Here is a 25,365-nt window from a genome sequence, read left to right as displayed (position 1 = left end):
TATATGCTGTATTCACCTCTACAGTGGGGATCTTAGACTTTAGACCTCTAGCCCTGGTCCAGCTATTCTCTTAAATAAACAATTTCTGGCAATTGGGAACACGTCTGAAGAGTATTCAGATTTGTGTTCCAAATTATACAATTTGTAAACAAATCACCTGCTAAATTAAATGTATTCCTATTTTTTAAATGACTGGATTGACTACTTGGAGTTCTCAAAGAGAGAGGGTTGGAGACCCCTAAAGTAACATATTTAATCAAGTAAATTCTCTGTATTTAAATAAATATTCCACAGATGAAAGACAATGCTTGATGTATAGGACTTACAGATGTTTCAGTCATCCAATAACCTTAAAACACCGAATACAGCTGGTTTTCTAACCTGTAACGGTTATCAGCATTTGCGTAGCCTAAATATATTCATTCAGTGCAGTCTTCTGTTCTCTCTGACACTGAGCTGAATGGGTTGTATTGTACAGTTGCGTTTCTGGAGGTGTAGGGAAAATATGCAGTGCAAGTCATCCTGCTATTCCTTTGTTAATAAAACACCGGTTTACAGTGCGCACCAGAAACGGCTTCTCCGGGTCATTAGTGTAGCTGGATAAGCAGTGCTGACAAAAACTCCCTCTTAACTCAAAAACAGTCTATTGTGTCCATTTAATGTAGAAACTATTTGATCAAAAAAAGTTCGTTTACTCTGACAGAAATAGATGCTGCACCAGAGAATATTGCCTGTCACACAGCCACTAACAAACATCAAGTTACAACTGCTAATAAAATGAGCTTGAAACAACACAGCTTTAAAAATGGTCTATCACTGTGGGGCAGATACCAAAGTCTCAGCAAATACACATTTTTAAAGCAGCTGAATAATAAAAACATGCAACACTTTTGTGTAAAAGTAGTAATTGGTGAATTGTATTATTTTACTGAAGTTAATAATAAATAAATATTATAATTACAATTATTATTATTATTAATAATAATAATAATCATCGCACTGTTCTCACAACGGATCCAAAAGCACTTTACACAAACAGGAGACCCACTTCATCAACCACTGAGTACAGCACCAAACTGGGCAACACATGGCAACCATTCTGCGCACAGCAGATCAAGTGAGAAATTGCTTTATCGGGTCAATTAAGGGGTAAATTTAGGCTGGCCTGAATGAGCAACCCCAGAATGGAATTTAGCCAGGCACCATGGTTAACTGCACTACATTGTGAATAGTGCTATGCGATCCTTAAAGACCAAGAAGTCAAAAGCTTGGTTTAATGCTTCATCTGAATAGCAGCACCTCCTTCAGCAAAGTGTCCTATGTCACCAAACCAGATCATTACTTAATTATAGTCCAGAGGGAAGAGCATAACCTACAACTGGCCCATAAACAAATTTTAGCAGCAACCTGTTTTTCCACAGTGGTCTCACATTCCAGTAATGTGCGGCCTAGCCTTGCTTAGTCTCAAATTATTTGTTGTTTTTTTTCAGCAGGCATTTGCAGTGCAGCTGATAACTCTTGTCAGGATATGATTGTCCACTTGGTTCATGCAGATGTGTTCATTTGAAAAAATTAAGTATTCACCACTTCTTTTTCCTTTATGGATCTACCACAGGCATGGAAAAGCAAAGGTTCCCGTTAGTAAAGCAATAGAGAAACCACAAAATTGACTTTAGCATTAAATCATTCAGTATCCTGTTTCAGATCACTTTTAAAAAACCTGCTTAGCTCTTAAAACATTTGTGAACTGAGTTTACACACATTTGAATGGGCTGTGTTTTGTCATAAAGTAGCTCATCATAAAAAAGCAATGCAATACTTTACTTTTTCCATATGTGAAAAATACATATGGCACATACATAAAGTGCACCCCCATAAACACATTTCTGGTTTAATTTTATACACTGAAAGAGGTGGTACAGCTGCATATTTTACTGGAGTAATGGGAGTAAAATGTCTTGCTGCAGTGTACAGGTGCAGGTCTGAACCCACAACCTTCCAGTTACAAGACTAGAGCCCCTGAATACTACTCCACAGTACTGTTTCAGAGAGTATCATATGTGCTATTGTCTGCAGAAGAATTCAGAAGGTGGATACTCAATCACTGTCCTTCCCCCGAGGACACTGGGCACAGATTTCCACATTACTAAGCAATTGTTAAAGGGAGATCAGTCTCATACGTATATAGTATAGGAACGTGTTACACTACCATATTGAATCACATGGTATTTCTAAGATTCTCATCAAAGTTAAGACATTATATTTCTGCCTTTTAAATAACTCCAGGTTAGAAAGCTACAATCAAGCATCAAGGAAACTGAACAGCCATCCCACAGTGCTGGAAGTTAACACATCCTGATTGAGTTGCAAATATTGGTTTAATGGTTGTAACTCAGGAAATAGGACTCTGAAGTGCAGTCATGGCAACAGTCTCCACTACAGAAGACCACAAAGCCCACAAGGCCTGCTTATATTTACATTATATCCTGGGAGATATTTAAACACAGCAAATTTGTATTAGAACCAACAGCATTTATGACATTCTAAAGGCCTCTCAGTATATGCAAATATAGATTAACTATTATGGGAACATCACCTGAAAACGGACATTTTCTGAAGCAAAAAAAAAGTTACAAACCAGATTTTGATATTAACAAGTAATAAATGTATAGCTAGCATAAACAATGTGTGAAGTGCTCAATCTGCTCTAAAGAAAGAGGATGTAAATGGTCAGTTATGGTCGTCATGAAGAAAAATCTTTTCAGAATTTTAACAAAAAGTTCTTATGGTATTAATTTAAAAAAATGTCATCTAGAATGATAAAATCAAGAAAATAGGGCTTCAGTAATTAGTCATTTGGGACAAAACCCTTTTAAATAACAGAGCTGTAAAAAGTCTATGAGCCATATTAGTTAAATATGTACAAAAACTAGCGCTTTGAAAGAATGCAACACAAAATTGTACTGTAGTGTCATGCAAAATCCTTCAGGGTGCTATTTTAAGAGTCACTCTGGGAAGTTCAGTTTTGTTAGATTTTCTAAGCTACGATTTTGCCTTTTTGGTCTCCTTCAGGCTGTGTTCACTATTACATTATTAAAAGCAAATCAGATTATCAATATCAAAACGCTGCACATGAAAGTCAGAAGAAGACCTTGACCTATTTTTCAAAAATTATCCCCTCCTCGACCGTTCAAGAAACTAAGGGCTGGTTTCACAAACCAGTATTACTGGTAGACTCGTTTAACAGAAAAAAAAAATAGGTAGTCTGAGATTAATGCTAATCGGGTTCTGTGAAACCAAGTGGCAAATGTGACATTTTAAGGTGCTTAAATTTCTGCAATCTGATTTAACATACTGTAGCTAGCAATTAACCTTTTCAGTTGGCAATCATCTCTTTCAGTGGTCTCCTTTAGCTGTTTAATTTTAAAACATCAAGTGGAAGAATTCCTAAATACTGTTTAGGTTCACATTCTGAATTCCCCCATTCTGCACAAACTGTTGCTAGTACTTTTAACTGACTACTTTACAACCATTATGTTACACTGTCATGTCGTCTTCTTGCTCATTGTTTCAATCCAGATGCACAGCACATTCTGCTGCCTCAACTGTGCTCAGCAGTCTACTCATCTTTTTTCCTTCATTCCCTGCTGTCACCTAAGATGATCCATCCTCATCATTAGTCCTTACAGCTTTATTCTTGTTTCATTCCACATAAATGCATTTTATATTAATCAAGAACCTAAATCCAGGCTCTCTAGTATCTTTTTTCGTCTTTAGTCCAAACCACAACATACCTTTTGAGAGCAATCATGTGAGCTTTATCCTGGACAAAATTTAATTTCCTATTGTTTTGCTTTCCGTTAATGTTTAAAAAAACATAGATCAATCCATGCAACAATTTTATTCTGTTGTTTTTCTTTCCATAATTAAGAAATAGGGAACAGAGACAAAGTAGAACATAAAAGCAAAGAACAAATTGTAAAGTGCAATACAACAAAAACGATCAAATTCCAGATTCACAAAACTGACATTAATCATCGTTCAAACAGACATCCTCTTAGGAGTAATGTCACACTACACAATGACCACAAAAGAAAAGGGCAATAAAGTTTAATCTTGCATTTAAAATGCAGGCTTTCTTTTTTAAAAGAAATTCATGCCTATAACAATTTTTTTTTCCTGTTGAAATGAATGTCTCTTACAAATATTTGTATGTAGTTTAAATATAAAGACATTTCACGCCATCTGTTATTTATATCTCTGATACATATGATATGATTTACCTCATTTTGAATGAAAGGTCATTCCCTTGCAAACATGCCAAGTGCATCGCCAAATACCTCAGATTTACCAACAAGGGGCTCCAAAGAATTATTGGCATTTATATGTAAGCTTCCCTGTGAGTAAACTGACACATCTGCAAGCTCAGTAAGCTTATAAAAATGAAACTGTAATGCATAACTGAAAACCAAATACAGCTCTAAACCTCCATTTGTTTCCTGATACACATTTTGCACACCAATTTACTGTAATACGTAGTGCTCCTAAACGGATTAGGATAATGCTAAAACATGATATTACAAATGTGAGCAATGCCAAAAGAAAAACAAACAATATAATATATATATTATAACAATATATATAATATCCCATACTGCAAGTCTTAAGTACACAAAGCAAAAATACAATTCTCATTAAGAAACACTCAGTTGCCTTGCCAAAGCTACATGCTTTTTTATTCACGCTATATACAGTACCTTTAAAGTATAAAGTTAAGATTTAAGTTAAAGTAAACACATCACTGGAATATTTCACACTGTATTACAACAGGATGACTTGTTGTGTCACTTTGTTCCCTGGATCTGAATGCTAAAAAAAGGATAACACACTGTACATGGATTTATCACACCCAGTCACATGAACCACTGCAATTCAAGGTCATGCAAGTAATGTTAATGTTAATGTTGCTTTATTAGCCCTATACATTTTCTTGCATTAGGAATTCGTCTTTTCGCATACCCCAGCTTGCTCTCCATGAGACACAGACACACAGACAGGGAGAGAGAAGCTTGGGGTCAGAGCGCAGGGTCAGCCATTCTACAGCGCCCCTGGAGCAGTTGGGGTTAAGGGCCTTGCTCAGGGGCCCAACGGAGTAGGATTCCTCTGCCGGCTGCGGGATTTGAACCGGCAACCTTCCAGTCACAGGCACAGATCCTTAGCCACAGAGCCACAAAGATCCAAAGAGCAATGTCCTGAAGCCAAAGCTCATGGCTCCTGCCTACACTGCTGTGTTGCCTGCAGCCATTTCACCAGAGACACAGACAGTGCTCTACAGCTGCCAGGAAAGTGAAGGCCTTTCCAGACTCTCTGATCGGCGAACTTCGGCAAAACAAGTTGCCCATTTTTGCCCAAGTTGCCCAAGTGAGACAGGCCAATTACACTGCCAAGTGTTTGTATTATTCATGTATACAGTATGCGGCACTATAATTTGACTGAAATATGAGGGAATGCAACTGTAGGAAGAACTCAGGTGTGCCGCCAGGTGGCGATGTATACTGGAATGCTAATTAAAGGCCCTCACAGATAGGTGTTCTGCCTCTTTGTGGACAGAATCCGGTGTGTCTGAGTTTTGAATTAATTAAGCAAGGGACTAAAAAAAACACAACACAAAGCACAAACTGTAAAAATGTATGTGCAGTATCTGCTTTAAAATTATAATTTGAGGAGAGAAAAGGTGTGTGTGAATGTTAATTTTTTTCTGTAAAATGTGCTAAGGGATCATTTATTCATCTTGTTTGGATTTTTTTGTAAATCAGAGTGGCTTGTACGACAAAAAAAAAGGGAGCAGCTGAGACAAAAGAAAGACCATATTAAGAAAAAAAAAAATTTAATTAAGGCAACTGGGTATCAGGTTGAATTTAGAGGAGCTGATTTAAATAATAAGCCTTATAACTCAAAAGTTTTAGATTTCCTCTGAATAAAAATATTATGTTTCTCAGCCTTTTAACAGTTTCACAGCCAAGAGCTGTGGCTTACTTACTGCAAAGAGAAGGTAAAAGCGGTGAGATGTACAGTAAATGTGTTATTTAAGTCCATTAATGATCTAACGGTCTGCTCATTTATTAAAAGCAGGCCCATAATCCACAGCCGCCAGGTCATAAGTTATAAACTGAAAATAAAGACAAAATAAACTCTTAACTCATATGTCTGGACAAATGTTAATTTTTTGCCATAAATTACAATGATTATGTCAAATCTGAAATTAGAGCAATTCTAACATCTTAAGCTTTATACAGTCTTAAAAAGGCCCACATAAGGCTCATACAAGGAGAAGGCTATTTAAATGTTCCTATTGTTCTGATGAGAGTACCAGTGTACTACAAGACTATTGCAATTTTTGACTATTGCAGGAACCGATCAGGTTCCTGCAGAACCTGTCCCACAGGCACTAGAAAATCCCTCACCCACCTCAAAAAATAAAAACATTTTTTCCTAAATTGTAACAATCCTCAGAGCAGCCACTCAACACTGATGTTCTGCCTATTGCACCGCAAGCTGTCTGAAGGCATTAATAGCTCTCAGGGCCTAATACTTTTGAAACCGAGCAGGTTCCAGAGGTGAAGCAGCTCAGACCAGCCCCTAGTGATTGATACAGACGGCCAGCTGTCACTCCACTGCTGAGCATCTAATTTCAATTTCTTCAAAGACTGCATTCCTCAATATAAAGGAGAACATAAAAATAATCTCTTTTAATTTTTCAGTACCACAACATACTCCTCTACATTTATAGGAATGCTAACACTTAAATGTAATAGCAATGTAAGAACTGGATATAATGATGCATGAATACTGTACTCGAAAGTGCTGTAATACATGTTTATTGATGCAGTTAAGGTACTTTAATATAGTTGGAATAATAGCACAAAGTATTTACAATAATTTTCAGACACATAGTAGAAAAAAAAAAGAGCTCATTAGAAACCCCAAATACCATAGAATTAATATTTAAAAATACATGGGAAAAGAGAGAAAGTAAAATACTTACAAATTAAAAAAAGATCCCTAGTTAATAATAATAATAATAATTGCTTACACTTATATAGCGCTTTTCTGGACACTCCACTCAAAGCGCTTTACAGGTAATGGGGACTCCCCTCCACCACCACCACCAATGTGCAGCCCCACCTGGATGATGCGACGGCAGCCATAGTGCGCCAGAACGCTCACCACACAGTTAAACAGGAAGGTCCAACATCTTTGGCAGATAGAGCATTTGTTTTCAGTTCACATTAACCTGATACCCACTGCAGAACAATAGTCTTTGTGTTTCAATATACATTTATCCAGGAAATACAAAGTACACATTACCTGTGGCAGCCACAATGAAGATAACCTTGAGGAACGAGTCCGGGTTTCCAGCATATTGAAATCAAGTCCTTGAGTTTTTAGAGACACTCAGTGGTAAAGATGGTACACTGGCACTCCTCACCCGGGTGAGAATGTGGGAAGCACAAACCTGCCCCGAGAATTTCCAATTGCTCCAGGAACAGGCTCTCATATGACATACATTACAGTATTTGCTGTACCATAGCAAAAAGGCTCCACTTGGAAAAATGTGACGCTTCTTATCAGTAATGATAATCCCACAGTTAATTCAAGCATTACATTTATATTTTCTGGAGGCCTCTGCAAGTGAGCTATTGTATATCAGTGTTTGGTCATTGAGAATTTCAGAGGTTCCATTTCAAACACTGCAAAAATACTGATTTTTTTTCCAAATCCTGCAGGACTCACTAGCATCTCTATTGCAGCCAATCTGTGCAGCCAAATAGGATCCCACACAATAGATGCAGACAAACGTAGTCAATTTGGCCACACACTCCTTAACAGAGCATGGAACCTAAACAGGGCCTTGGATCAGGGCTGGGCATTGAAAATGCATCTAAAAACAGAAAAGGAGCTTTTGCAAAACAGCCAATTAAAATGACATTTTTAAGGTGCTAAAAATCCCACAAAACACAAACGACATACAGAATACAACACATTACTTTTTGACAATATCAAAGTCCCTATGATACAAATTAAATGAGATGTCTGAAGACAACTGAAGGATTAAATTACAAGCAACCTGTCTGGTTATCATAACAAATAATGAAAGTAGAAGGAAAATTCTTAGAAAACTGGTTCAGGTTACTGATAGCCATGTCTTGATCAACCCAGATCAAAGTTCAGCCAGTAGCCTCATAAAATACTTGTAGATGCCATAAATTGAAAGTTGAAATCCAGGTTGGGCATGTGACCCAGGTCATGCCTACCAGACCTCTAGAATCACTCAATTAAAAGATTAAACAACCCATAAGAAGTGATAACTGATCTCCCTTGTGAGAGCATGGCTTTGTTTTCTCAGAAAGAAAACGGTATCTGAACAAATACACAGAAAATAAATCCTGCAAATATCCTGAAATATGAAGTAACCTGACTGAGGGGAGAGGGCAAGGGAAAAAAAATCGCTTTTTTTTTTTGTTATGTAGTTGTATATACAGATTTGATCACTAAAAATTTTTCTACCCTCACTAGAAAAACAACAGTCATAAAGCCACTGTAAACACATGACAATCTGATGTTAAACGCAAGGTCTGGACAAGGGTACACATGGCAGGCACATGCCCTGACTGATGAGTCGGACTGCAGTAGCCGGCAGATAGATGGTTGTCAATGACAACTAGATTGAAAGATTTTTAATTACTGCACAAAACTGTAAAATGTTCCCATAAAAAGTGAACCTTGGAAACCCATCAGGCTGCTAGTTTTTAAACTGTCGCACTCCAACTGACTTTTGAGAGTACAGTCGTATCTTTAATTTTGTTAAGTAGTCCAGTAGTGAGATGAAGACTCTTATAGGGTCAGAGCATGACAGGCCTTGTGTACAAAACTGTTGATAAGGAGATGTCCACACACCCTCTTCTGAAGCACAAGGACCTTTTCTGGAGATAAGAGCCAGTAACAGAATCACAGATTCAAGGGGATAAGCCCTTTAAAGTTATCACTGCTTGCAGCAGACTTGGGAGAAACCTGGAACTGCAGACCCTTTGCACCCTGGCCCGTGAGCTAAGACAGCAAGACTGACCATTTCAACTCTAGTGTGTGATTAATGAGTTACTATTTAAAGTGACTCTATTTAATAAAGAGTACCATTTCTACAATACAGAATTAAAACTTTTATTGATATGGTTATTAAGAAAATACACAAGAGAACATTACTTTCATTTACCAGATCCCAGAAGTGGAAAATCACTCATAGTCATAGTCTTTAGGACCTTTCAATTGATTCAATCATACATTTGTATGCTGCCAATATATTATTGGACAGAGCCCAGAATTATGACCAACAGAAATACTCCCATAACCCAATTTTGAAAGGCACAGCACATGTAATGAAGTTTGCCAGCCATTAAACTGGTAGTAAATTATCTCTTTTCCTGCAACTACTACTAGACTACAGCTTCAAACATATGTACATACGATAATCGTGTATTTTAGTCTCCACACAGCCCTGATGCTATTTACATTGGCTACAGAGTAATCCTGCAGGAATTTCAGATTTTCAAATATTCCACTTACCAAGGACAGTGGAAAAGTTTCTATATTAGGCCTGCACTTATCCCATCCACTCACATGGAACACTTTCCAAACTTCAAATCTACAGGCCCAACCATGGTAAAGTAAACAGTGACAAACATTCAAGGAGCAATACTGTATCTATACACTGTAGAAAAGGATTTAATCCCCAGCCTAGGAAGCAAGAAAGAGGAGGCTCCATTACAATAAAGAAAATCTGTTACTCTTTAAATTACATTATACCAGACCCTCCTGTGCATACACTTATAACAGGCAACGCCACTGATATTAAAACCACATATTTTTAGAAGCATTTTCCATTACCGCCATCATTTGAGAGCCAGTTAATCAATCTCAATAAAACACACAAATCTGCTGTTTAGTATGTTGCTCATCAGTGAGTCAGTTCCCTGTGGGTTTGGAGGAACATGCTGTAATGGAGACCAACAGAATGAAACTGTAGCAGAGTTTCTGCAAAGAGTACTCAGCGGTATATACATTTAAAAGCCATAACACCCCTTCTCAACAAATTAATTTCAGCAATGCACATCATACCCTCCACATTTCACTGCTTTTAGTCTAACTTATCAAAGACAATTCTTCTTATCTGCTCCTCTGCTTATGAAATAAATGTTTTTCAGTGAACAGTGAAGCTGCCCAGGCCCAGGAACACAAGGAAGTCACCACTGGGAAAGGCAGCCTCCTAATCAATTAGCAACATGTGGCTTGAGTGTCACTGAAGGAGCTCCCAAAGGCAATTACACAGGCTCATATCAACCCACTTAAGAGTGCTGGTTGCTATTAAAATAACTATTTGAGAGGAGTTAATTGTTTTTTATTAAAAGGAGAAACAAATTGACATGTATAAGTCAAATCTTCTTACTGAAATAAACAGAACATATGTTCATCCCTGAAGAGTTCTATTTCCACTGCAAAGACATCAATATACCAAGTCAAGATAAATAAGACTTAACTATATTTTCACCCATTTATAAAACATCTGAACTGATGACTCACAGCCTAGCCAAGTACTGAGCTTCCAATCTTTATAACTCAAGCAGAATCATCACAAAGATTAAAGAATCATCCAAGTTAATCAACACATCTCACTAGAAACTGTCAAAGCTTTTATTTGTGTTACCTAAAGGTGTACGTGTCATCTAACCCACTAGTATATTTCCCACTCTGAAGAAACTCATGTACTAAACCTGGCTTCAAGATGTCTTTACAGGTGACTTTTTCCATTTCCTGCTATTATACAGTAAAAACAACAGCACATTTGTTCCATGCAGTGGCTATTTAAATGCCTTTTGCATTCATCAGTTGAGCTATATGTGGATAACTCCCAATTAAAAAGACCTGTGAACCTCAGCAACATCCTGCAAGTTACCCACAGATTCTTGCATCACCACCACAAAATACTGTGTACTGCAATTTCCCAAATCAGCTGTAAATGTGCAAATACACCTGCCTTGAAATACATCAAGCAGTTGCACATTACGTCTGCTCTGACAGGCAATGTCACACTGAGTGCCTGGATGGTAGGGATACTGAGAAAGTACCATAAAAAAACACAAGTATCCCTTTTGGGAGTTTTCTTCAATGAATACCTACTTACTAAATACTGTATATTAAATGAAGTAAAAAGGACATCAGGCTAGATGTTTGGTAAGGCTATTTATTTTGAAATAGTCTATCAGAGACACAACTATCACATAAAGCAAAGTATGTCTAAATGTGGTCTGGACTTACAGAATTAACTCCAATTAAATGCTATAGACAGAAAGTCTGTGAAAGTAACCTACCAGTGATAAAGGGTCAGCAGATCTCCAACAAAACTCACTCTGCTCAGCTGGATCTGTAAGTGGGGAAAAAAAAACACAAAGGGTTATTATTAGCTAAGGCTCAACACATTTGGAACTATGGAACAAATATCTTAATAGTTTATTAATAAAGGGACCAAGAACTCTGAAGCATGACAAACATATATGGATACAAAATAACCTTCCAGCATAATTTGTGAATAATTTCCAGAGACTGCAGGCAAACTAGCTTTTTAAATTAGCTACCCATAGTTTTTAAGCTTTCCTGAAACCTATGAACCCAAATTAGTGATTATAGGTGATTATTAGTGATTATATTCCCTTAATATTTTACAGTGAACACTGTAAAATATTAAGGGAACAGATAAGAATTGACAATTTTATTGTGTTATGTATATAAGTAAATAACAGGAATGTTGTCTAATGTCATCTGTATTTAAAGTGGTTTTATAGGTTCTCTAAAATTAAAAATTAAAAAAAAAAAACATACAAACAATACACATAAACATGACCAAGAGAATCAACTGTTGAGTACGGTTATGGCCACAGGTATGAAAGAGAACTTGAACCTGTTTGATTTTAAACTGGGAAATCTGTGCTCTGAGGGGAGTAGTTGGAACTCATTAAACAAGGGGTGTGAAGGGTCATCTAGGATAGAATATACTTTACGCAAGACTTGTAACTGATAGACATGGGGGAGGGTTGAAAAATCAGCACCAATGACTGACAGTTTGACAGTACTCCCTACTCTATGTCAACAATGAATTAAAAACCTTAAATAACCTTGAGCTTTCTGAAGAAAAACAGAAGTTGTTGTCCATTTTTCAAACTAGAATCTACGCTTTCATCAAAAATTAACTTGTAGTCCAGAACTGTCCCTCGACACTTTTATTCAGTAAATCTCTCCTCTGATTGTTCCATGATGCAGGTTTTAAGTGGATGTCTTGAAATCAATCTCCAGGTCATGCAGCTCGGTGACCAATAGAAAAAGTCAAAGAGAGAATAAAAGCACATTTTATAGCTCTCCATTTCCTGATCATTAAAAGACACAGTCAATTGACCAAGAACACACAGAAGACTGCATTGGCTTTAAAACTGAAAGTGGGTCTATCTTAAAACTTGAAAGAAAAGGTATTAAGATCACTTTAGTGGCCAAATACAATTCTTGTATTAGGAATTTGTCTTTTTCCATATACCCCTACTTGCTCCCCATGAGACACACAGAGAGGGAGAGACGCTTGGGGTTAGAGCGCAGGGTCAGCCATTTCATATGGTGCCTCTGGAGCAGTTGGGGTTAAGGGCCTTGCTCAGGGGCCCAACGGAGTAGGATTCCTCTGCCGGCCACAAGATACGAACCAGCAACCTTTCAGCCACAGGCGCAGGTCCTGAGCCACAGAGCCACTGCACCGCTCAAAGGAAAAGCTGTCATGAGTGGGTTTCGAACCCACGCCTCCAGGGGAGACTGCAACCTGAACGCAGCCCTTAGACCGCTTGGCCATCCTGACTTAGTATTCCCAATTTTACTCTAACTTAACAATCGAAAGAGGACATAAGTTTTAGCATTCTAAATTTAAAATTTAATTTTGTAAACATTCCGTTAAAACAGAACCTGAAAAATGTATTTCTAGTCCTTCTAAATTAGTTACATTAGGAAACCGATTGGTATTTGAAGATCAAAAACCTAGGAACAACTAAAATAACAGACATTTTATGGCCACCAAAAATAAAGGTGTGCTTAACCCTGCTAAGGTTCTTCTTCTCCTGTAAAAGCTTGTTGGTCAATGAGAAAAAAAACAATTTACAACCTCCTTTACAATTCAGTCTCTGTCTTTATGAATTAAACACCACAGGAACCACAAGAAATAAAAAAAAATATTGGTACAAAGACTATACTGCAGGTCTGGTAAAACCAATACATATATTTAGCAAAATGGAGAATTAATTGTTTTTCAATGCAATTAAATGACCACTGTCATTTGTTCAGATGACTTATGAATCATTTGTGAAGCAAAATTCTTGCGCTTCATGTAATAAAAACACCAAGTGTTTCGCATACTGCAGTATCATTACATGAATGTGTCTTACAGCTTCACTGCGTGTTGACCACTGCCTCATTCGGCCGTACTGCATTTTTATCTCACTATTAACACACCACAATGAACCAGAAATCTCTTAAAGAAGAAGTTGAACTATTAAACTGAGTAAAGAAACCTGTTGAGCAACAGAATATGTCTTGATAAAAATCCTTATGACATTATTTTGGTATTTCAATATCTTTAGGTAGGGAATGTACATAAATTAAGCTTAATAAGCTTGAAACAATAAAATGATGCTTAATTTATTATTTATTGAATATTTTAGGTGTAAGCTATACTTTTTTATACGTTTTTTTCATTAAGCAAAATGCTTTTAGTACTCAATATCACAGGTGGTAATTATACACATTCACACAATAGCCAAGGAAGGTTTGGGTAACAAAGTCAGGAACAACCCTTTCCAGAAGTTAACCAATTCAGCGGACAGAAACTCTGCCCTGGACACATGTTCCAGCTGGCAAAAATAATACCAAATGGAAGACTGAATGAAGGAATTGGGCTAATGCCATTTCCTGGGCACCCTAAAGCCTGGCTCTGAATCCCATCAAACCACCATCTGGATGCATATGAAAAAATGATAAACGGGAAAATAATGAAATCTCTTTCTAAGCCGCACAGGAAACAGACACTGAGCACGTTGCAAACATGCATTTGTCTCCTTCTAGATCAAAACAACCAACATGCCAATCTTAAATTATAAGGCCAGCTCTTGGTGGGAGCTTGCCATCTGCCAGAGCCTTCTCACATCTATCCCTACAATATGAAGCAGCGTTATAATTTGCATTTGGTGGCCGGGCTGTGCTTGAGCCTTTACATTCAATTCAGAGGTAGAAGTCTAAGCCAGAAATGCACCAGAAAGAATACAGCACTGCAAAACCTCTGAATCACTGTGACTTGGAGGACTGGCTAGTGTTGTAATATGGCCTATATATGTCATAATCATTATTATTAATAATAATTATTTATACTTACTGTATATTTCTGGACACTCCACTCAAAGGGCTTTACAGGTAATGGAGACTCCCCTCCACCACCAGTGTGCAACCCCAGCAGCCATATGACGGCAGCCATAGTGCACCAGTATGCTCACCACACACCAGCTTTCAGTGGGGAGAACAGAGTGATGAAGCCAATTCACAGATGAGTATTATAAGGAGACCATGATTGGTAAAAGCCAGGGGGAAATTTGGCCAGGGTGCCACAGTAATACCCCTACTCTTTTCAAGAAACACCCTGGGCTGGGATTTTAATGACCACAGAGAGTCAGGACCTCGGTTTTACGTCTCAACCAAAGGACGGCGCCTTTTTACAGTATACTGTCCCTGTCACTATACTGGGTCATTGGGACCCACATAGACCGCAAGGTGAGCGCCCCCTGCTGGCCCCACTAACACCTCTTCCGGCAGCAACCTTAGTTTTTCCCAGGAGGTCTCCCATCCAGGTCCTGACCAGGCTCACTCACACCTGCTTAGCTTCAGTAGGTTGCCAGTTGTGAGTTACAGGGTGATAAAGCTATTGGCAGTTATAAACAGAACAAAGTATTTTCTTAGTCAGGATCATATATTAAATATCAAATCAAATTGAAGAAAAATTGGGTGTATCACTGTAGCAGCTAGAGGTTAGCTAATAGTCCTATGCAAAAAAAAAAGTTTTCTTTCGTAAGATATTTGCAGTTAACTTTTAACTGACTTTGGGAACACAGTACCCTACTGCAAATTATCCAATACCTGATTATACCAACTGTTTAATAATGTGCATTTTACCATTAAACAAATATCTGAGAATCTCTTAATTAGTCCCCAATCACAAATGTCCCTTTGAACCCTGCAAACGGTCATGTGACAGCCAGCTCCAGTTAGCCACGGGCAACAGCACAGAACACTGCGTATCCACACACATTAAAAAGTAGAAAAGATTGGCTAGAGCACAAGGAAACAAAATGGAGAAAAACATTGATATGACTGAATATCGTACATCCACAGAACAACGGTCTTAAAAGTGAACACAGCAAGACAGGCAAAGATAAAATGTGTGTGCAGGCAAACATGGATTTCGTCAATAGCTGCAACAACCACACGCTGCTTTTACAAAATGATAAAAGATTGATCAGGCATTACCTTCATGGTGTTAAGCACAATACAAACACCTTGCAAAGTGTGAAAGATGCCACAGCCTAACTGGGAGCTACCTCTTAAACGCTGGCTGCTATTCAGTGCCCAACAAAAGTACTGGGAAAAAACCCTTACTTTTGTTTTGAGGGTGAGAATGGGAAATTCCATACACAATGATTATAATATACTTAAACTTAAAAATACCACATTACCTTTTACGCCATTTTACAAAAGTACAGATAAGATGGCTCTTGATACCACGCAGTTATATTAAAATCCATATGGTTCCATGTGCAAACCTCATTCTTTAGATTTATACTACAGAGCATGCATAGCACAGAATTTAAGAATCTGCATTCTCAGCATATACAGTTTTTTATAGTACACATTGCAACAGTGGCTTGCCCCTGCCTTTACTGTCCAATGTCAGGGCATCCAGGCTCCTGGGAAGCTGACACAAGATCGCAAATCAGATCAGCCTCTTAAAAATACTGTGGGACTTTAATGGATTCAGTCCTGTTTTAAGTACTGCTAAATGCACAGACCTTGAAGAAGGTGAGCCCCAGGCAAAAACAGGATTTCCAAATAGACACAGAAAGCCTGTAGCTAAGAGGCTTCAGATTAGTTTAGTGGTCATTACAACTACAAATTCTGAATGCCCAGAGACCATCACTTCTCTTGCCTATGGACCAGTGAAGATCTCATGATCATTTTGCACTTTGTGCAAAACTTTGTTTTTGGTTATTATTTTGTTTAGTAGAATAATTAATCCAAAAGCAGCTACAATTTAATATCTGATAGATTTAATTAAGAATGAAGAACAATTACTACATTCTGGCATTCCACAGTCAAAATCTGTCACAATCTGTACTGTGCCTAAAATTCCTCCAGATCACGTAGTCACTTACCAATACAATACAAAGTATACGTTTGATATATTTAGAAAATAAAAGGTATAATTGTGTGTAATAGTGACTTTTTAAAAAAGATATTATGTCATGAGTTCTAAAGCAGCTCTCCGAAGAACAGTCACAACCTTCTTGCACATTCACTACCAACTTCTGCAAATTGCAACAGCTGCATAAGAAAAAACCTACTGGAAACCTCCAGACAATGCAGAGAACAGAAGCTTTTTCTTTGTTACATTTTTGTGGGGTCCGATAATTCAGCACTGCTGAAGAGTCACAGATGCAGATCTGAAGTTACATGGGATTAAGAAACTCACCCAATAGCTTTCTCTCCCAAGTAGCTGCTGTGGCTCCAAGATTAATCTTGCCTTGCCTGTGCAAAGCGAACAGCAGAACTCTGGAAGTGGAAAGATGGTGCCAGGTCTGAAGTCTCTCGACTGCTGTGCAAGGAGGCTGGCTGCAGGCCTCCACCCACCGCATCACTCTTCCCTTCCTGGCAGCTCACAGGGGTATAGGCAGAACCATGAAAGCATTGCTTAAACTCAATTACATACAACAGAAGGGGAAGTCCCTCCTCTTCACATAACTTGCCGTACAGCTGGCGTTGCTTTTACAACCAAATCAAAAGGAAATTCACTTACCCCCAAAAAAAACGTTTAGAAACAGGGGCAGTGTGACTCATAAGAGAGGATAACCCTTTCCTCATGACAAATTCCAACTGTGTTACATCAGCTGTAGCTACGGCCTGTATCCCGCTGGGGGCCAAAAAACAATATGAAGGAATCTGACCAAAAGCCAAGTCCTGACAAGTCCAAACTGAGGCTGTGATGTCTGTTCAGACACTGCAGGTCGCCCCCCTCCAACTCAGCTGCCAAGAACCTTTGGCTCAATGAAGAAGAAATGCAAGTGCTATTTCGAAGTGCTATGGCCTTCTCACCTATTTAATACAGCTTATACATCTGGCTGCTGTTGTGCAGATAACGATTTTTAAATTTAAATTTTAAAAAACGGTTCCTTTGTTGAATTCTAGACTTCGGCTAGACAATCTTCCTTTCATGCTTGAGAGGAAAAAATACATATAATTTGGCTATGTGTCATAAACTCTCATCAATAACAATTTCAGGCTTACTTTATTATGCGAACTGCCTCAGTGTCGAGTGTCTTTAGGATTAAGGAAAGATCACCTCAAACACCTTCTGTCAACATGACATAATTAAGGGCACCTGCAGCCCCATCCCAAAAGTGGGAACTGACACACACTGGATTTCCTATTCATGCCAACAGCCTGCTTTTCAGAATTAACACTGCATTGGGAAACGGCTAATTGTGATAAATAAGAACATGTTTAATTCCACTTTTCAGTAGCAATTACATAAAATCTATTTGCTTTCTGTTAAGTGGACCCTGCTTTTCTCATCATTTACTACTTCAGACATACAGTGAGATGAAAGAGCTTTTGGAGAGCTCCTAAGAACTTGTTACTTTTCAGAGACTATCCTTTAAAAAAAACAGGCAAAGACAGTCAGGTTACAAAGTAATTTGCTTTTTAAATCCCATCTGCCTCCTACATACTGCCTTTTTGGAAAGATCCAGCAGTTCAGATAAGAAGAGACAGGAGACTGCAGTTTGGAGCAGTGGTAAGGGTTTTAGACTCCTAACTAAAACAACAACAAAAGGTCGTGGGTTTAAATCCTAGGTACGACACTGCTGTTGGACGCTTGAGCAAAGTACAGTACTTTACCTGAATTATTCCAGTAAAGTACCAGCTGTATAACCGCATGCAAATGTAAGTCACTTTTGGTAAAAATGTCAGCAGAAGCCCAACAAATGTTAATAAGTGGTAATTAGGTCTGGTCATTCAGACACTTGCAGCTGGGATTTCGATTCCAATTAATAAAAGTAAAACTGGATGAACTGGATGGTGCTTAAGCCTGTTTTCTGCTTGTTTTGTTCAGGTATTCATCTCGAGGTTTTAATACAAATGCAATGTCACGTGAGCATACGTGAGCATATATAACCAGAAACATTCTGGAGAACTTAATGAGACCAACCTTTGAACAAACCATGGACTTAATGTACATATTTGTACATGAACCCATTAAACTCAGGATTTGATTATTACCTCTTTTTTAAATGTAGAAGGTATACACATACTGTAATATTGTATGAATAGGATTCACAGAAGGACAGAGAGAGAGGGATAATGCACATCTTTGGAACACAGAGTAATGGTAACAATGGGCTATTATACTAAACAGATGAAAACTGATAGCCTCTCTGTCTGCTGCACGTCCAGTGCCAGTCTGTTTAAAGTTAACCTCCAATTTCTCTGCATAACTGAACTCACAGCTGACCTTTATTTTCCTGACATGCCCTTGATGATTTGTGGGAACTACATGGACAGAACCATTTTCTGATGTGTTTAGAAAATAAACTTACTAAAGAATAAGATGAATGTCTTGAATATGTCTTCCATATGAGAGGGGCCTGATGAACAACAGGTTAACACTAGAATTCACTCTTAAGCAGCGATTTTTACTCCTGGTCTTGGAGGGCCACAGTCCCCCAGATTTCATAGGTAACTTATAACCATCAATGAGTAACAACCTGGAAACATAGCAATATAAAGTAAGTGAATAATGGATTCATGTCAAGCTGTTGGGAGTCCAGGGTGGAATGAAAACCAGAAGACACGGTGGCCCTCCGGGACCAGGAGTGAATATCAGTGCTCTAGACCTGTTGTCCAGTAGAAAGTTTTACCTGGCTTTGTTTTATAGCCATATAGTGATGTTTTTTCCAACTTTTATAAAAATTCTAAATTCAATAAATGTTCAGGTTATGTGATTTTTCTAAGATCTCAGAGTCACACAAGTCAATTACCACACAGGCAAAGAACTAGCCAATATTCATTCAATATCAACCAAACAATATTCTTTATAAAAGTTTACATTTTCTACCGTCCAAATAAATGCGAATATCATTTTACAGTAACATAGGAACTATGGCAGATGAATAAAATCAAGTGATATTTTGCTGTAACGTAGATTAATGACAATATTCAAACTGGATGCCTGGCATTATTCAATCCCCTACCTAACCATGCTCGGAATTTATACAAGAATGAAAATTCATCTTTTCAATTCAAAGATAAAATAGGTCCAAAATGCAAAAAAAAATCATGAGAGAATGGGAGTTAACCTAGAGCTGAAATTTGTCAAAACACCAGGGTTACACAAAATGCCCACACTAAATTCGCCACACAATTCGGTCAGTGAAGTACTTTCTCTGGTTAGTAAGTACGATGCACTGTGCACTGGGGCTGCTGGCACAGAATGGCTGTTGGGTGTCGTATACAAGTGGTAGAATAAGTGAATCCCCTTTTCTATGTATGAAGCAAATGCAACACTTCCTTTCAGATAAGAAATAACTATACAATTGCAAAAAAAAACAGAAATATCAATATCAATGTACATGTGGATATATACTGTTTTTTTTTTAAATCACCACTGCTTTAATAAAAAAACAAAACTATAAACACAGGAAGTACACATATTCCTTCAACCTTAATACTGTCAAGTAATGACTATGTTTGAATTTGAATTCCAAAACACTCACTGAACTAGAACCCCTACAGTAGCAGGGGAGATGGTAAACAATATTACCCTCATAATGGAGCACTGACCAATGCTGAAACAGAGATCTGATCTAGTGAGACCAATATAAACTGTCTAGGGATCTGAACATGGTCCTGATATATGTCTCCTATGCATTTCTGTGCAATACTGATCTTCACATATTCTTATAACAAACACAAGAAAATGAAAGAATGTGCCAGAAAAGTGCCACTGGCAGTTCTAATATCCTTAGTTATGACAGCACATGAAAACCACTCCTGCTCAGATAAGGCAAGAGGAGTCTATTGCAGTATTAAAGCAAGTTAAAAAGAGACTTGGTGTTTTGTAACCCATGTTTAATCCAATTGACCATTTGATAATGAACCTCTGCAAAGCAAGTATTCTCCAGGATGTTTTACAACCATTGATATTTTTATCGACATGTGCAAAGAAACTGACTCCTTTGTGCCATCCTCAAACTGCACCTTATCAATGCCAGTGAACCATAAAGTGTATTCAGCTGCAGAAAATCAACTCAACATCGTTTGACTTGTTGCAAGACTTCCCTGGAGTTTCTAAATACAGTATGAAGGAAGCAGGTCCATATCACCATTTCATCGCAGAAGAGTTCCGAACTAGAACCCTGGAAAGTCTCCACTAGCTGTAATTGCGATACCCATCTCCTCTTTTATTTTTGGGTATTTGACATCAAAACAAAGAAGTGTGCAGTGCTACCTCATAGACCTGGAATCTTTTAGCATTAAAAGGTACAGTTACAGCAACTTTCTAAAAACAATTAAATAAAATAACTCTAAAATACAGGACACGTATGCCTGGAGATTTAAAATAATGTTAATGTTAATTACCAACCCTGCTGCACTTAGACTAGAGTATGCTTCATTGCCTGAATCAGGATTCAAGTTTGTACCATTTCATTGAACCCAAGGCATTACATCTAGAAAAACTTCACACTTTATACACTTCTAATTAAAGAGCAGGAGTTAAACGCTGTAATTAGACTCATCTGACTGAAGGCTGCATCATTCCTATGCTGCACATAAAGCATGACTGAGTTGTCTTTGAAGTGCTCCATCCCAGATACTGACAACCCTTTTTTATCCATTTATAGAAATTAATTTTGCTGAAAACATATCTCTACCAGTCTCATTGGCTGCAAAATATTTCATTAACATGTGCATTTGTTAGCTTAATTTTGACACAATTGTTACATGAAACAGCCATGCCCTCAACAGTGAAAATGAATAAATGTATAAACTTACATATTTTAACCGCAGCACTTCTAGCTCAACGAGACTCTGAGACATCTTTCATTACATCACCACAATTCTGATAATGTTTTGCAAAGAATAAACCTGACCCTCCCCAGAATAGCTGTAACCATAAAACCAATCAAAGTAGCAATGTAAATATATGGTTTAACTCTAGATTTATTCTTGACTTTAGCATCGACCACACCCTGACTCAAACCCAGCACTATTTATACCAGCCTCAAACCCTGACTTGCTCCATCACCTGATCTAAATCAAACAGAACATAAGGCCAGAGCTGCAAGTCAGGCTCAAAACAACAAAGGAGCACCAACAGCTTGACTGAACTGCAACATTATTAATTTGGATGACGCAAATGAACTTTTATCTAAAGCAATTTACACTTGTTCTCAGTGTTTTGCATAAAGCTTGATTTTTTGTGACATATTCATGACACAAGAGGCTTTTGCTTTCTTAAGGACACAAACAGCTGTATTCCATGTGGGGCTTAAACGCAGAACCTCCCCCACTGCTGCCCAGATATACAACTTAAGAAGGAAAAGTATTTCCAAAAGTGTACCCAAAGGAGCACAGGACAGGAAAGGAAAGGGTGATTTGATTCTTTTACTGAGCATCTCATTTAATCTTACCTTCGTCTTTGATCGCAGACAAATTAACAGAAGCTGGTGTGTCTTACCAGCTGAGCACATTCCCTCTAGGTCAGTCAGCACACATATGCTGCCTTTCATACCATACAAGTAGTTATGGTTGAAACTCTTAAATTCACAATGTTTGTCTTACTGTGACTTCTTATACGGGCTTCATTGCATATGTCAAGGTGTGCAGCAATGAATTTCCACTTCTCAAAAGTGCTTAAGAGGGAGAGCAGTACAAAACAATCACTAAACTCTAGTTCAGAACATACTGGATCACCGTATACTAATCGTATGGATCAAAACCTCTCCACACTGCCAATCCTGGCGTTATGGTGCTTATAACGCCAAGGTCATGGGTTCGATCCCCATACGGGCCAGGTGAACACCTTCGCTTGTGGCGGAGCGATGGTACTGTGGCTAAGGACCTGCACCTGTGGCGGCAGAGGAATCCTATTCCGTTGGGTCCCTGAGCAAGGCCCTTAACCCCAACTGCTCCAGGGGCGCCATATAAATGGCTGACCCTACACTCTGACCCCAAGCTTCTCTCTCCCCGTTTGTGTGACTGTGTGTCTCATGGAGAGCAAGCTGGGGTATGCGAAAAGACAAATTCGCTTTGAAAGAAATTATGGCCGATAAAGTGATCTTATCTTATCTCAGGAATCAGGCTTTTCAGTGCAGCCTCCTCTTGCACCACCAGGACAGGCCCTTGCACTGATGCTTTCTGACATCACCAGCTTCAGGAGGGTAACAATACAGGTGGTATGTAAGTCACTGGGTGGCAACTTTCCCCATTCATAAATTTAACTCTAGGAAAGAGCATAAAAATGTAGGTCACTTTGAATAGAAGCACCAGGCAAAATAGATGAATAATAATCCCAGACTCATCCAGCCTCGATTGTCAAACACCTACCTTTTTCTTTACAGTGGGCCAAGTGCCTCTTCCTTTAATGTGAGAAGGCATCTTCCAAAGCTCAGGAGGAAGCACCAAGAAGAGCGATTTTGTAGACTTTAGACTGGCAGTGTGGCATTACAGAGAAGTTTTAACACATGCAATTATTACACAATGGCCTATTATCTTCGGCACTGCAGCCTGAGATAGGCTGTTTTTTTTAATTTTGTTTGGCATTTATTTAAAGCGTCATTACCTCATTGTAGTCTATGGTGCTGAGGCTGTTGTACATTTATTTCTTCTGCTACAACTAAAACATCAAGAAGCGTTTGTTGCATCAGGGCATCATGAGCGAATCTTCCGCAGCCGTCTCTACATTACAGAGTGCTCCTTCAAATCGAACTGCAAACCACAGGCTGCCCATCTAAATAAGTGCAACGATGGTATGTCTCACAGGATATGGTTTTGGCTTCTCATTAAAAAGAAATCAGAGTGACTTCACATGAAAGGCCTTAATGTTACTTTGAGTCCACTGTTTTCCCATCTGGTGAGAGTTTTCACCCATCATGCCTCTTTCAGAGGCAAGGGTAAAAATATCTACAGTATGTCATAGCTGGCTATGCAACTCCCAGACTGTAGCGCATATATATCATATAAACCAGGTCACACATTGATATTTTCATCCTCAAATATTAACCAACTACAAATGCCAATAAGTGCTTTTCTTTTCAAATAATCTAACATTTGAGAAACATTTCACTTGCACATTGAAACATCAGAACCTCAAGATGTAAAAAGTACCATCCAATAATGATTTTTTAACCCCCTGACACTTTCATGGTAAATTTTCACAATACTTTCTCACTCAAATCCTAGCTTTGTATGGTTAATACACAACCATGCAAGACAGTGGTGTTTTCTGTTCAACTGAAGCTGCAAATGAAAGACGCCACAATCTGTGTACTGTGTCAAAATCCAATTACGTTCTCCCTTGCACATCTAAAGCTTCGTGGCCACAACGATTAGCACCCAAGAGACAGGTACAGACCTGGTAATGGGTTTATGAGATGGTAATTGCACTCTGCACTCTATGCTTTAATCCCATACCATTAAAAACTATATTTAACCTTATGGTTGTTCCCAGGTATCATCAACTTCTAATATAGCAATAAAAATAACCAATTCTCTAGAAATTCTCAAAGTGCACTTTTATTGCTTCTTACTACAATGTACACATCTTTGAAAACAGCATGAAACAAAAATTCACCACCATCTGTCTGATGCACAAACAACTAGATCAAGCAATAATCATTTTATTGTTTTTGGAGTTTAACTGCTCATTTGTACACAATACTACAGGTCTCTGAAAACAAGTTTAAAATAAAATTGTAAATAACCCTTTAAATATTGGGAAAGCTCTAGCTACAAATTTAAAATCATAAGTTTGCAGATATATATTGCTGTTGTGCCCTGCTACACCACAACTTAGGATATTGGTTATGCAAACTGTTCGGGAATTAGAAAAAAATATATGCATCTCTGCAACTTATAAATAAAACATTTTTAGCATTTACTTCTTAAAAAGTGAAGTATTTAAATGATATGTTATACATCTAAGTAGATTTTACACTAAAACATTTTCAGACTGTGACATAACTTCTCAACAGTTGGCAGTCAACTAATAGTAATAGTACAGTGCTCCCTAGATATATTATAATAAAAGAGTAATTAATTCCATATAGTACTTTTCATCCTTAAACTGTGTTGCTTCTGGGATAATATGCATAACCATAAACCTATTCTAAAAGTTAGTGTTAAAAATACTGACACTACAGAAATCAGTCACAATTCTCAGGATTTTTTAAATGCTCAATCAACAAGGAGCAATATTATACACAAAATATGTTTCGATATTGCCGACAGAAATAAGTGTTTTAAATGGTTAGGATAACTTATATATTCAATAAAAACATTCAAAATGGTCTACAAAACAGCATGTTCAAGTCTATATAAGCTTACAAACAAAAACAAAGGCCTTAATTCAGAAAATTCCTGTTACAATTTAACACGGAAGTTAATTTTGGAAAATAAATTGCAAATGTGCAGTGTTTTATACAGAATATCCTCAGATCAATTAACTTCTAACTACCAAATGCACTAGATGGACCAAATGGCCTCCTCTCACCTGTAGCCTTTCTTATGTTCATACATACACATGTATAAAGTTGAGGAAGTACAGGGGAATAAGGCAAACGGAAGCCTTTGTTCAAGCTCTTATTTACAAAGGCTCTGTGCTAGCTCTACAGCTCTACCTTGCTGCAGTTCACAGTACTTACTCCAGTCTCCCCCCTCACAGTGTTGTAGTGGCTCCCCATTCCCCAC

At 38.0% G+C, this 25,365-nt stretch overlaps 1 protein-coding gene and 1 long non-coding RNA gene across 3 annotated transcripts in view; both read right to left on the bottom strand.

The window, feature by feature from the left end:
• Window positions 1–25,365, bottom strand: part of sgms1b (sphingomyelin synthase 1b) — a 68,991-nt gene that overhangs the window by 40,085 nt on the left and 3,541 nt on the right. Inside the window, exons 1-2 of one of the 2 annotated variants that reach the window (XM_088634825.1) lie at window positions 16,874–17,038; window positions 11,424–11,476 (exon numbers count right to left, since the gene is read on the bottom strand). The gene's annotated coding sequence lies outside the window, so the exon portion shown is untranslated. Of the gene's footprint in view, window positions 1–11,423; window positions 11,477–16,873; window positions 17,039–25,365 lie in introns of those variants that run through there. The other variant, XM_088634824.1, reaches the window with a different exon arrangement.
• On the bottom strand, window positions 6,863–9,081 carry LOC148661312 (uncharacterized). The gene is made up of 2 exons (XR_015939816.1): window positions 7,231–9,081; window positions 6,863–7,062 (listed from the first exon to the last, which is right to left on the bottom strand). It is a non-coding gene; the product is annotated as an uncharacterized LOC148661312 (long non-coding RNA).

This window comes from Lepisosteus platostomus, chromosome 6 (assembly GCF_059453375.1).
Source record: "Lepisosteus platostomus isolate fLepPlt1 chromosome 6, fLepPlt1.hap1, whole genome shotgun sequence".
NCBI classification, from domain to species: Eukaryota; Metazoa; Chordata; class Actinopteri; order Semionotiformes; family Lepisosteidae; genus Lepisosteus; species Lepisosteus platostomus.
This window is presented reverse-complemented; position numbering and strand designations above follow the sequence as displayed.